This window comes from Danio aesculapii, chromosome 22 (genome assembly GCF_903798145.1).
Source record: "Danio aesculapii chromosome 22, fDanAes4.1, whole genome shotgun sequence".
NCBI classification, from domain to species: Eukaryota; Metazoa; Chordata; class Actinopteri; order Cypriniformes; family Danionidae; genus Danio; species Danio aesculapii.
This window is the reverse complement of record NC_079456.1, coordinates 10,701,886-10,715,737: the sequence shown is the minus strand read 5'-3', so window position 1 is coordinate 10,715,737 and position 13,852 is coordinate 10,701,886. Positions and strand designations below refer to the sequence as shown.

Genomic DNA, 13,852 nt, shown 5'->3' with positions numbered 1-13,852 from the left:
CCTCTGGATCAGAGATGTTGTCATCATCAGATGGTTCTTTGCCAGGGTTTCTCCGTGTCCTAGGTTTAGAGGGAGGTTTGGTTAATGGGTGGCTTGAAATTTCTGAAGCTGGTAAAAATCCACAAGGAAGCAGAAGGTCCCTATGAAGTGTACGGAGAGGGCTATCCTTTGTTTCAGGACGAACAGTATACACGGGCAAGTCACCTGCTCGTTTCACTACTACATACACCTCGGACTCCCACTTGTCTGCTAACTTGTGTTTACCTCGTAACCGAACGTTCCTCACCAACACACGGTCATTGACTTCCAAGGATGAGTTTGTCACAAGTTTGTCAAATCTGATTTTATTCCTCTCAGCATTCTTTAATGCTTTACTAGATGCAAGCAAATAGCTCTCTTCCAGATGTGACTTTAGATGTTTTACATATTCAGAATGGGATGTTTTTGGGTGATCATGATATGGTAAACCAAAAGCAAGGTCTACAGGCAACCTAGGTTGGCGCCCGAACATCAACTCATAAGGGGTGAATCCTGTCACTTCATGCTTCGTGCAATTATATGCGTGAACCAACGGCTTAACAAAATCCTTCCAATGAACTTTATCTTTCTTTTCTAATGTGCCAAGCATGTCCAGCAGGGTTCTGTTGAAGCGTTCGACAGGATTTCCCCTTGGATGGTAAGGTGTTGTTCGAATTTTCTTGATGCCAGATATGTCACAAAGCTCTTTGATTGTGCGTGACTCAAAGTCTGGGCCCTGGTCACTATGTAAGCGTTCTGGGAACCCATAGTGCACAATAAAGTTTTCCCAGAGACACTTTGCTACGGTTCTTGCCTTTTGATTTGGTGTAGGGATAGCCACAGCATACTTAGTGAAAAAATCTGTGATCACCAAGATGTCCTTGTGTTGCTGCGGTCAGGTTCTATCGAGAGATAGTCCATACAGACTAGTTGTAGTGGTCGGGTGGCCTGGATGTTAACCAAGGCCGCTGCCTTTTGAGGGTGAGACTTTCTTCGCACACAACGACCACATGTCTTGATTTTCTGTTCTACATCGGCAGCCATTTTTGGCCAAAAGAATCGTGTTCTAACCAGATCCAACGTCCTTTCAATCCCCATGTGACCCATACTATCATGCAAACTACTCAACACAGAGGATCTTAGTGCTTCTGGAAGTATTAGCTGGTAAGTAATGGAATCCTTATCTCTCCGTTTCCTGTAGAGAACTCCGTCCTTTAACTCAAGGCGGTTCCACTCCTTCAAGTAGTACGGAAGACAAAGAAGTTCCTTCCTTACTGCAGGTGATGGTTTTTCTCCTGACTCCAAGTGTGATATCACCTCTCGAAGAACTGGATCGGCCCTTTGTTTGTCACCAAGATCTTTTGAAAGGTGCAATAGATCGACTGACCCATCTGAGCTACTTTCTTGTTCATAACAGTCTGGTATGGAACATGAACACAGTGACAGGGAGTTTAAAAGAGCAATGCCTGGCTCAGCGTCAGCTGAAAACCTAACAAAGTGCTTCTCACAGATAGCTTGGATGACTTCACTTGTGACATAGACAGAATCTTCTGCATTTGCCAGTTGATGTTGTATGAACTGCTGGATCCTCTCTCGTTCCTTTTGGTTCATATGACTTTCTGGTGATGGATCCTGAGGTCGCCTTGAAAGACTATCAGCATCAACATTCAACTTGCCTGCCCTATACTGCAGTGTAAATGAAAAAGTGGAAAGGGCTGCAAGCCAACGATAGCTAGTAGCATCCAACCTTGCAGTGGTAAGAACATGTGTAAGAGGGTTGCTGTCAGTAATGACAGTGAATTGACTACCATAAAGATAGTCACTAAACTTTTCAGCAACTGCCCATTTAAGAGCAAGAAACTCTAGTTTATGTGCTGGATACCTAGATTCACTGTATGACAGTCCTCTGCTTGCAAATGCAATAGCACGTAACTGTCCATCTTGGTTCTGATACAGTGCAGCTCCTAACCCTTTGGCACTAGCATCTGTATGGAGAAAATAAGGGAGCTTGGGGTCAGCGAAACCCAGTACTGGTGCACTAGTTAGCTTTTTGATGATGGACTGAAAAGCTTCCTCGCAAAGGGATGTCCAACGACCTCCAAATGGTTCCTTAGGGTTATGGTACTGACCCTTCTTGTCACTCTTTTTAATGCTCTTCCTTAATGGTGGGTATCCTGATGTAAGATCATTGAGTGGCTTCACAATCTTGGAATAATCTTTAATAAATCGGCGATAGTAGCCGGAAAAACCAAGAAATGACCTCAGTTCTTTTAGATTCTTGGGACTCGGCCAGGTTTTTAAGGCTTGTATCTTTTCTGGATCTGTTTCCACTCCACGTTCTGACACAATATGGCCTAAATAACGGACAGAAGTTTGAAAGAATTTACATTTCTCCAGAGACAGTTTCAGCCCGTATTCCTTTAGGCGAGATAGAACATTCAACAGACGTCTTTCGTGCTCCTCAAGAGTGTCTGAGAATATTATCAGATCGTCCAAAAAGACCAGTACTTGTTTAAGATTAATATCTCCCATACACTTCTCCATCAATCTTTGGAAAGTACTTGGTGCGTTGGTCACACCCTGGGGCATACGATTGAATTCCCAGAACCCCAGTGGGCAGACAAAAGCGGTTTTAAATTTGTCTGACTCCTCAACCTCTATCTGGTAGTACCCAGATTTTAAATCAAGCACGGAAAACCATCTTGACCCTGTCAGAGCAGAGAAAGCCTCCTCAAGATTTGGCAGAGCATACGCATCTTTCACTGTCTGAAGATTCAGTTTTCGATAGTCAATACACAGCCTTACTTCCCCATTCTTCTTCCTTACTACCACTATGGGTGAAGAAAAGGGTGACTGTGACTCTCGAATGACTCCACTGGCAAGGAGATCACGAAGATGCTGACGGACTGCCTCAACATCATGTGGGTGGATAGGCCGTGCTCTTTGCTTAAAAGGAGTTTCATCATTTAACTGTATGCGATGTTTCACTTTTTGAGTGCGACCAAAGTCTAAGTCATGATGACTGAAAACTTCAGGCATTTCTCTGAGCCTTTTGGTGATGCGATCTTTCCACCCTTGGGGTAGTGGGGATTCACCAAAATTTGAGGAAAAATCAAGCTCTTGCACAGATAAGTGTTCATCCTCAAAGGTGGCATTTGGTTGAGAGAGTACTGAGTCAACCACATGAAGTTCAGCAATAGTACACCTTGGTGGAATGGTTATTTGATGTTCAGTTTCATTTGTAAGCACCACTGGAAGATAGCAATGCTGGCTTTTTGGAACGGTTAATAAACATCTTTTAACAAACACCCCACCAGGTAAGGATGAGTTAAATGGTTGCTCCACTACCACACACTTGTCAACTCCAGAAGGCACTTCAACGGAACCTTCCACAACTACAGTCTGTCCTGCAGACATGACCTCAGGTACATTGCCTTTTAATCGTACACAACCAAGGATACCACTTGTGTTTTGTTTCCGCCTTGCCTCCAGTGTGCGCAAAACCACTCTGTAACCAAATGCAGATGGTTGGTAAGTTGGAGGATTTATCTTCAAATTCTGCTCATAAAGAACATCCAATGTGTTCGTGCCAATTAGGACCATAGACTGATCATGGGATTTCACATCAGGCACTACTAATGCGATGGTAGGTACTTCAACACTCACCCCCAGGAACTCCTCTGGAAAAGCGATAGTAACTTCAATATAGCCTTCATATGGGACAGAAATGCCATTGGCTCCTTCTACTTCCAAGATGTCATTTATGGGGTTAATGGGATACACAGAAAGATGTTGCTCATAAAAGGATTTGGGGACTGTTGTAACTTGTGACCCCGTATCCAATAAACACTGACACATTTCACCAGCTATGCTGATTTCTGCAATGCATCTAGCACCAACTAACCCTTTTGGAAGTGTAGCATTTGACATTCTAGAAGATTGACATTTGTTTGAGACACGTTTAGAAGTGGGACAATCTGATTTGAATTCAGCCCCCGTCTGTCCCTCAACACGGGCTGGCTTTAGTTTAAATGAGGGCTAAGGGTGGAGTTCTGAGAGTCCCACTGCAGCTGCTTCTCTCTCAGCAGCTTACGCTTTGTAGCGACAAGAACAGGGTTGGGTTCGGAAGTGCATGAAGCAGCTACATGGCCATCTTCCCCGCATACAAAACAGTATCCTGGTCTTGGCCTGTCTGTTGACTTCTTACTGACTGAATTTGCTCTAACGGTAGCAGCAGTTTGATTCTTGTCTTTGCCCTGGCTGCCTACTGCTTCTCGTACTGGCAATTTCTTTTGAGGTTTAGGCTTGGCCATAAGACTGGATAACTGACTTTGGAGCTTGACTATTTGTTTCTTGAGCTCTTGTGTTTCAGTTGCACTTGAAACCGCACCTGAAGCCTCTTTCTGCTCCAACTCAGCAGAAACCCATGTTCTTTGAGAGTGCATCAGTGCTTTTTGTTTAGCAGACCCAAGATGTTTTTTCATACGATCAACCTTAGCTGTGTGTTTATCCTCTTCTGTGCGTAACATCAGCAGAAGTTTTGCAAAGGAAAGAGGATGGTCACGTTTTTGCTCAAGCTGCAGATCAGTAATTAAGTCATTGTCCCAACAGCCTCTACAAAATTGTCTGAGAAGATATCGGTCTGATTCGTCAGGCATAATACCACCTCTTTTGATAGTTACACTCAAGGCTGTTTGTAATCTATACAGATAAGTTGAGGGTTTCTCACCAGCATCCTGCAGCGTGTTCATAAATCTTGCAAGGAGCTCATCTCCATCCTCAACAATACCAAAAGCTGAATCTAGTAATTGAAGATAAACAGAAGATGGAGCATCAGGGCGTAGATGTTTAATAACATCAGCTGCAGGTGGCAAGAGACTGTCCACCATCTTCCTAGACACATGCAAGTCAGACATGCTAGGATCTTTTAGAAGAAACTCAACACTGGAGCGCCATGTGTCATAGTCAGCCTCACTATTGGGCCTGGGACTCCTACCAGAGAAGGCTCGAAGCCTAGTTTGCATAGGCCCTTGGCCAGCCACATCACCACTTCTTACTACATGTTCAACTATAAGCTTCTGGACTTCTGGTGGATTAAGCATCTGTTGATGTGTAAGTGGGGACGGTGGGTTAGATTTTATGGGCGTATCCTGTGACTGTGGTCCTTCTACCTGACTTGTCTTCACAGAGGCTGTCTCAACACTCTGATCAGGAAGTGCTTGAGATGGTTCATTTTGGTTTGCATCTCCATCTGCAAAATCAGTGGACACTGAGGTAAGCTCTGAACTCATTTGAGTTAGCACCTGATTTAAGACTGCCTCAAAATTAGTTCCACTCAGCTTTGCTATTTCTTTTAATTCCTGAATATAGGATTTAGTAACATTACTTCCCATTTCCTGGGTGAAGATGCTAGACAGTGCCTTCACATGGTAAGTGATTTCTGGATCACTTGATGACTGGTGAGTATAAGGCAGCTGGGATTCAAGAGACTGCAAGGCTTGACCACTGTTATACTCAATTATTGTGTTCTGATAGAATGCTGATTCTCTGTCACTGATGACAAAAGTTCTTGAAAAAGAACCATATCTTTTCAGTATGTCCATTAATTCTTCATCATGCTCTGTGTTAGTCAAGCCACTGATAATCAGGGAGTTTGGAATTTTAATGTTCTCTGCCTCAACTATATCCATATTTAGTTAGATATTTATTATATATATTTTTTCCTAAGTTGAATGTCAAAAGATTATATTTTAGTTGCTTATATAAAAATTATTACTCAGCTACAGCGCCACCTCCTGGCTGGCTCGCCACATTTGTAACGGGTGTACTGAATTTATGTAATATTGGACCAGACAATATAATCAGAAGACTTCAAGGTAAGTAAAAGGAGGTGGGGGTGTAACTGAGCAATAACCAGACACAAAAGGTATGTTTTAAATATAAAAATACTTTTACTTTGGATTGTATGTTTTTTTCTCTTTCCTTATATTTTTCTCAGAAAACAATAATTACCTTAGAAATACAAAACTATTTACACATGGTCCCCAGGGTGCACCCACTTTACAATTGTCATAAATCAAAAACAAAATCACAATAAATGAGTTCAAGTAAAACCAAAAGAAACCATAAAAATAACACAAATAAATCAGTATGGTTGTTCACACTGAAATCAGTGAACTCAGTTCAATTAAGTTCAAGTTCTGTTTTTTCTGTCAAGAAAATCAGTCCTTACAGCTGTGTTCGGAATCCCAGTCCATTAAAGGAAATAACTTTTTGGTATATTCTTACTTTATCCGGTGAAAGGAGGATAAACTGAAAATTTGGGTACTTCACGACTTTCCAGGTCGACGTGGGAGGCTCGCCATCAATACAAAGAATCCAGGGAAACCGGGAAAATCTCCTCAGAAAAAAACCTGGCCTGATCACAGACCAGAATATATAAATAAGTTTAATGTGTTCAAAATAAGTTAAAAAACATACAAAATATACAACACATGGAACAAATAAAACACATACATGCACATGAATACTATAAAATGAGATATTATAATAAAATACCTGTCAAATTCACAATGCCTTTATCTCTCTATGGCCTTTTCACACACACGCGATTTCAAAATGGCGTCAGTGCACTGTAAACGCAATGCAACATGCGGTCTGACTTCAACACACTCTTAAACTCACTATCATGCTAAATAACAACTATTTTGCAGGTACAACTTGATTTAGTACAGCTACCAACACTTTTAAACAGTTTAGGAATCGTAACATACCGTATTCTATCCTTTTTGTTCAAGTTTACTCCTCTCTATTGCTCAGATAACCGGTCTCGTCTCTGCTCCGTGTCTCTCTCTGCCGGCAAGCTGGAAGGGGCGGAGCTAACAACCCGCTCCTACAATTGGCTGTTACTTTACCTTAAACTACATTTGTATACATGAATTTTATTTTGCTTATTATATTAATAAAGACTTGTAGATATAATAATAATATGATTATACTGCTCTGAATAATATTATAAATAATTATTCAACTATTTCACCAGGGTTACATTTGTGTGGACGGAGTTTTTGTCAGTTTGGTGCTTTTAGTACGCACCTGAAAAGACACCGTGGGGTGAAGGATTACTTGTGCTTTGATTGTGGAAAATCTTTTATTAGAGACGCCGAACTGAAACAGCACCAGAGAGTTCACACTGGAGAGAAACCTTTCAAGTGTTCACACTGCGACAGAGGCTTCAGTCAGCCAGGACATATGAAAGTACATAAGAGGATCCACACTGGAGAAAAACCACACACATGTGACTACTGCGGGAAGGTATTCGCTTATGCGCAGAGTTTTAAATTGCATCTGCGCTGTCATACTGGAGAAAGACCATTCAACTGCGATCAGTGCGGAAAATCTTTTTTAAGGGCAGACGGTCTAAAGAAGCACCTGAAAGTTCATACAAAAGAGAAGCCTTGAGTTTGTTCTACATGTGGAAAGTGTTTCAGTGAGATGAGCACTACACCAGAAAAGACACAATATTGTAAATAATCAAACGTGCGTTGATTGCGGAAAGACCTTTGTTACAAAAGCTGAACTGTAGCTGCACCAGAGAACTCACACTGGAGAAAAACCTTACAAGTGTTCACACTGCGACAGGACGTTTAAGCGGTTAGCGTCTTTGAAAATACATGAGAGGATCCACACTGGGGAAAAGTTATATCACTGTCCTCAGTGTGGGAGGGGTTTTGGTAAATTAGCTTATCTGCGCAATCATAAAAATAAATGTTGTAATTAAAGAACCATCATCCAAAGTGTAATTCAACATATATTGGATTGTAGGAGCACAAGAGCTCTAGAATGAAGACTGGTTACATTGAATGTATACATTTACATGGGAAAGTATGGGGGAAGCTTTTTTAAAAGCGAAAGTGAAAGTAAAACTTTGGCTGTTCTGTATCATCAACTGCCTTAACAATTTTCACTGTAAAGTGTTTTTCTCAGCTTTCTAGCTTGTAAACAACACAATGAACATTAAACCCACAGGATGGAAGTAAAGCGAAAGTAAAAGTAAAACCTAGTAACTCACATAACACTGAACACTGATTTTGCAGTGTACGCATGCACTCCAAATAAATTATATCTGCAGTAGTATATCTGGAAATAATTTTTTGCACCTCATTGGTGTAACAGCTTTTGGGTTTGTATGCATTAAGTATTAATTTCCTTTATTTTGATGGCACTGCTCTGCTTATCGTTTTGGCATCTTTAATATTAATCCTTCACTTGATTCAATCCGTCACGTTATTTGTTTGAAGAGCAGCATTAAGCTATTATGTTTGTGGTGACTTGCAATTTTAACATTGAGTAGTTTAACATTGAATAGCGGTGGTGCAGTAGGTAGCACAATCGCCTCACTCCAAGAATGTCGCTGGTTTGACCCTCAGCTGGGTCAGTTGGCATTTCTGTGTGGAGTTTGCATGTTCTCCCCCGTGTTTGCGTGGGTTTCCTCTGGTTGCTCAGGGTTTCCCCCACAGTCCAAAGACATGCGGTACAGGTGAATTGGGTAAGCTAAATTGTCCGTAGTGTATGTGTGTGAATGAGTGTGTATAGATGTCTCCCAGTGATGGGTTGCAGACGGAAGGGCATCCGTTGCATAAAACATATGCTGGATAAGTTGGCGGTTCATTCCGCTGTGGCGACCCCTGATTAATTAAAGGGACTAAGCCTAAAAGACAATAAATGAATGAACACTGAATAGTTTTAGGACAGGGTTATATAATGACATATAACATGATATAATATAAGTAATCCATAGTAAGAGTGATTCCTTCCAAATAAACAATGTCTCATTGGTTTTCTTTTCAGATATCATTTAAATTCATGATAAAATAATTATAATCATGCTTTGTAATGATTTTATGTTATTTTAGTTGGTTTCGTTTAAATATGATGTAGTTCATTACATTTATCATAAATCTTTTGTTTGAAATAAGTTGTGTATATATTTTTGTGATCAATATTTGGGACATTTTGGTTGTAAAGTATATTTTTACCCTGCGGTGATGAGCCTTCATGGTCAGTCAGCGCTAAGGTAAGAGATATATATTTGACAAAACACTGTTATCTTGAAATCAATGTGTATTTTGCTGACATTTAGAAGAATGCACAATGTTTGGAGTTTAAATGACATACTGCGTGCAACAGTGTGAGATATTGCCAATCAGCATCATGCATTTTAGAATCAAGGGGGTGGGTATTTCGCATTTTCTATCAAGGGGTGTGCGACTATTTTTTTAGAACTCTAACATGCACGGCGCTGTATCGCACTTCACCAACAAAAAGGGAGATGATTGTTTTCTTTCTTCAATCTAGTAGTTATCTAGCATCAATTGATATCTGTGGAAATCAGTTGATGGGTTCTGATTAGGTGGGCATGCATAAGAAATATTTTGAAATGTAAACAACCATAAATCATAACTAATGAAAAATTTACTTGATATGTTGTGTACACTGCACGTTTTTAAAATTTATTTATTTATTGTTACTTTTTAGTCAACAACACAAGAAGATGGCATTTGTTATTTTTTGTGTAGCTGACTCTAATGGATCAAAAAATGATTGATTCTGACTGTACAACAATGTATATGCCCTGTATATCGGCATTGGTTGTCTATATTGTGTGTGGGTTGAAAATATTCAACATTCAAAGTGTAATAATATGTTCAGACTCAATATTTTCGGCAAACTGTTAAAAAATACTTGCAGATGACATTCAAAACAGATTTATCATGATCTATGTTCGTCCTCCTTCCCAGTGGGTGGCGATATATGCACGGTAAGTTGGTTTGCCAACCGTCAAAAGACGAAAAGAAGAAGTTGACAGTGTTCATGAAATCACAGCACAAAAACAATTTAAGCACGGACACACTGAATGACAATTGAAGATATTGAAGAACAAAGAGGTTGGTGCTTAGTCCCGGTCTTCATTTGTGATGCTGAAATACGTCATCGATGTTTTAAAAGGTAAAGCTATCAGTCGTCAGTGGTACTGGTTGTAGTCAGAATATAAAGAGCTGTGATTTAATAACACAATGTGAGCAAACAATTAAGCGGTTGACTTTTCAAGAAATGGACACAGATTGGAGCCTGAATCATTTCTGATACATTTTAATTATTTGTTTATAACTAGAAAACCATCTTTCTTTGTTGTTTACATGTCTCAGAACTTGATTTAATGTTGTTGATGAGTTAATGTGTTGAATTCAATAAAAAATAGGAGGCTTTTGCAGCTACACCATATTTCAAATGGCTGACCATTTTCAAGTAGTGAAAATAAATGCATTTATAAAGTATTAGAAATAACTAATTTAAGCTTGTGTATATGTAATATGCATGTTGCTGTTCAGTATTTGGACTTTCAGCAGTGATATTTAAACCACACTGAACTGAACTAAACTGAACCTTAATTCTGATAACTGGACACATTATATTTACTTTTTTGAAAGGTTTATAATACCTTCGAGCATGTCAGGCTAAATAATCCGATTAAATAATTCACTTTTGCTGTCTTCATTAGTTTCAAAAACACAAATTTCTTAACAATTTGCTGTTAGAATTACAGTGCAGAGCGTATATGACACATATACAGTTAATACAAACTTTATATATTTATATACACTATCAAGTTAATCTAATAGAGGACACTTGATGCTTTCATATCCTTAATGTATATTCAACACATTTTGATAACAATTTCAACATTTCATACCTGATGAGGGACAATAATGCTATTAAAAACACAGGAAACGCGGAGCTGCTGCTGCTGCTTTACGTCAGAGTCTGTGTATTGTTTGAGCAGCAAGCCCCTCCCCCTCATTAAATATACAGTCCACAGGCAGAAGTAGCCAATCGGAAAGATGTAAATCATTACATCACATTCCATTTATTTGCGATATTTATTTTGTCTTTTCTTTTTCATGAAACGAAAGTGTACAGACTTAGAAAGACAAATAAACTTTGATTTTCAATCTCTAAAAATTTGTAACCACTTCACTTTCTCCTTTACAGTAACATTTCTGTCCTTGATTTATGATTCTACTGAAATTAAAACTCTTTTATTTTAGACTTGCTGAAAGAGACTGAAAATCCGAGGGAAGCAGAAGAGTATCAACATGTCCAAGCTGGGAAATATATCTCCGGGCCTCTCGCAGACAAAAAGTAAGTTACTGGAAAAAAAAGCGGAGAGTCCACAGACGTGTGATCAGTGCGGAAAGAGTTTCACCCGAAAAGAGAAGCTTAAAGAGCACATGAAAATCCACACCGGAGAGAAGCTGCCCACGTGCGATCAGTGCGGGAGGAGTTTCACGTATAAAACATCTCTTAGAGTGCACATGAAAATCCACAGTGGAGAGAAACCGCACACCTGTGATCAGTGCGGGAAAAGTTTCACACATAAAGGAACCCTTAAAAATCACATAAGGGCTCATACAGGAGAGAGGCCGTACACGTGTGAACAATGTGGAGTTTGTTTCAAACAGAAACGAAGTCTTGAGGATCACGTGACAATACACACTGGAGAAAAGCCACACAAATGTGATCAATGCGGGAAGAGTTTCAGAAAGCCACACACTGTTAAAAGACATCTGCTTACTCATACTAGGGTACGGCTGTTTCCTTGTGACCAGTGTGAGAAAGCTTTCTTTAGGTTAGATGCCTTGAAGGATCATCTGAGAGTTCATACGAAGGAGAGGCCTTACATGTGTTCTTTGTGTGGGAATTGTTTTAGACATTCGAGTAGTTTAAACGTACACAACTGTAGAAAGGTGTGAAGAATCACATGTGCTTTTCCTGTGGAAAGACGTTTGTTAGAGATGCTGATCTGAAACTGAATCAGAGAGTTCACACTGAAGAATCTTACAAGTGTTCACACTGTAACAAGAATATCTGAAAATACATGAGAGGATCCACACTGGAGGAAAAGCGTACAAGTGTTCATACTGTGATGAGATTTGTTGATTAAGTATGTCAAAGTTAACTTTGACTAAGGCACCGAATGCGCCGCTCGAAGCCGCGACACGGCACACCAGACACTCTGTGGCGCGGCAGAAACAAGAAGTGTCCCGAATCGTCGCGCCACGCATTTTTGAATTCTAAACATAGGTTTCTGCAACGGTCCGCGGCGCCCAGCCGTCGACTTGAGTGTACCCTGATAGAAACCTATGTTTAGAATTCTAAAACGCATGCTAGTTAAGATTACAGGGAGCTTCTGGGATCGTGAGAAATGCAAACGGCTGAAGTATAAGGTAGACTCAATGAGAAGTACACATGTTTGCAAACCTACCTAAAGATACAACCAATAATTCCGGTTAGAGCGATAATGTGGAGAATATTGATCTTGTGTTGAGCCCAATGAGCTTTGCATCTAAAAATAGAGGTAGGGTGTTCCTTTAGTGATATCGCTTCGACCCACGCTGAAAATGGCGGACGTGAATCAACAAACCGAGGATATGATGACGCACCTGTCAATCAAAATTGGTGGGCGGAGGGACCGCTCTCCTACGTAAAGTTGCGGTCGGTTTGAAAACCGCTCCAATTGGTCCACCGTTTTTTATGTTGATAAATTTAAAAAAAAAAAGCACTGGGTGTGTTTATATCACCCCAATATGACGGTCTATACACTATACATGCACATATGTCTGTCCAAACAGCTTGAAAAGTAGATTTTTATTACCATAGGTGCCCTTTAAGGATCACATTACAATTCACTGGAAAAGCTACAATGTGAGAAGAGATTTTCACAGCCATATATTTAAACCATTTAACTATGTAACAGAACTGTAATACTAGGGATAAAGTACATCTAGCCGGTTGTTATCACAGGCAGCTAACATGAAGCCTGAAGGGCTTTATTCTGTGAAAGCAACCAACTGGATGTATTTTATCCTGCTTATTACACAACTACTTGGCACAAAATATAAAAAAATGTTCTGAGCCTTAATAGTTTTATTAATTATTTAATTAAATGTGAAGCTGACAGAAATGAAAACGGCAGAAAGGAGCATATACTAACACAGGGATTCTCAACCATTTGGCCGCAGCACTAGTGGGCCTCAGCGATCCTGCAGGTGGGCCGCGAGAATTAAATTAACTCTCAATATTATACTATAATTTTTGGATTTGATTATTAATATGCTATATTAAATTGACTTCAGTAATGTTACGTCCCTGATGTTAAACGCCTAGGAGTGGGATTAACAGTGAAAAGTTTTAAATGTTGGTTGGGGTGAGTGTGGATAAGTCCCTTGCCTTCACGACAACACACCAAATTCAAGTTAAATAATTTATTACCAGAAATGTACAATAGTAAAACAAAACTGGGAAGCAAAAATAGACTTCAGGAGGGGGAAAGGCCATAACAACAAACAAAAGTACCCTCTAGCTAGTTAGGGAGTAAAACTGTCTAAACTGACAAAGTAAAATTAAATTAACAACAGAAATGTACACTAACTCCCTAACTAAACATAAACAAGAGAAAAGGGGTTTTAGAAATAAAATGGCACCCACCTCCCTACGGCTTCCACACACAAAGTTAGTTTTCAAGAACAGAGTTCTTGTGGTTTCAGTAGCTTTTACAACAGATTTTTCTAGCTTTTACATCAGATTAACTTCAACAAGTTAAGCACAACAGCAGCAATAACTTCTCAACAAAAACACCAAGCAGGAGAGAGACCACACTCTGGAAGCAAGCTTCAATGTGGCTTGCAACTGGCTGGCTTTTAAGCTTGCCGGACAACGAGTAGCAGGTGCAACCAATCAACTTCCTCTCCTCCACACCTAGCTGAAAAACAGG

At 39.9% G+C, this 13,852-nt stretch overlaps 1 long non-coding RNA gene and 1 pseudogene across 1 annotated transcript; one reads left to right on the top strand and one right to left on the bottom strand.

Annotated features, from left to right (window-relative positions):
• Window positions 1-12,031, top strand: part of LOC130216419 (gastrula zinc finger protein XlCGF7.1-like) — a 62,712-nt pseudogene extending 50,681 nt beyond the window's left edge.
• LOC130216426 (uncharacterized) lies at window positions 5,466-7,057 on the bottom strand. The gene is made up of 3 exons (XR_008835800.1): window positions 6,792-7,057; window positions 6,577-6,650; window positions 5,466-6,436 (listed from the first exon to the last, which is right to left on the bottom strand). It is a non-coding gene; the product is annotated as an uncharacterized LOC130216426 (long non-coding RNA).
• Window positions 12,032-13,852: the final 1,821 nt, after the last annotated feature.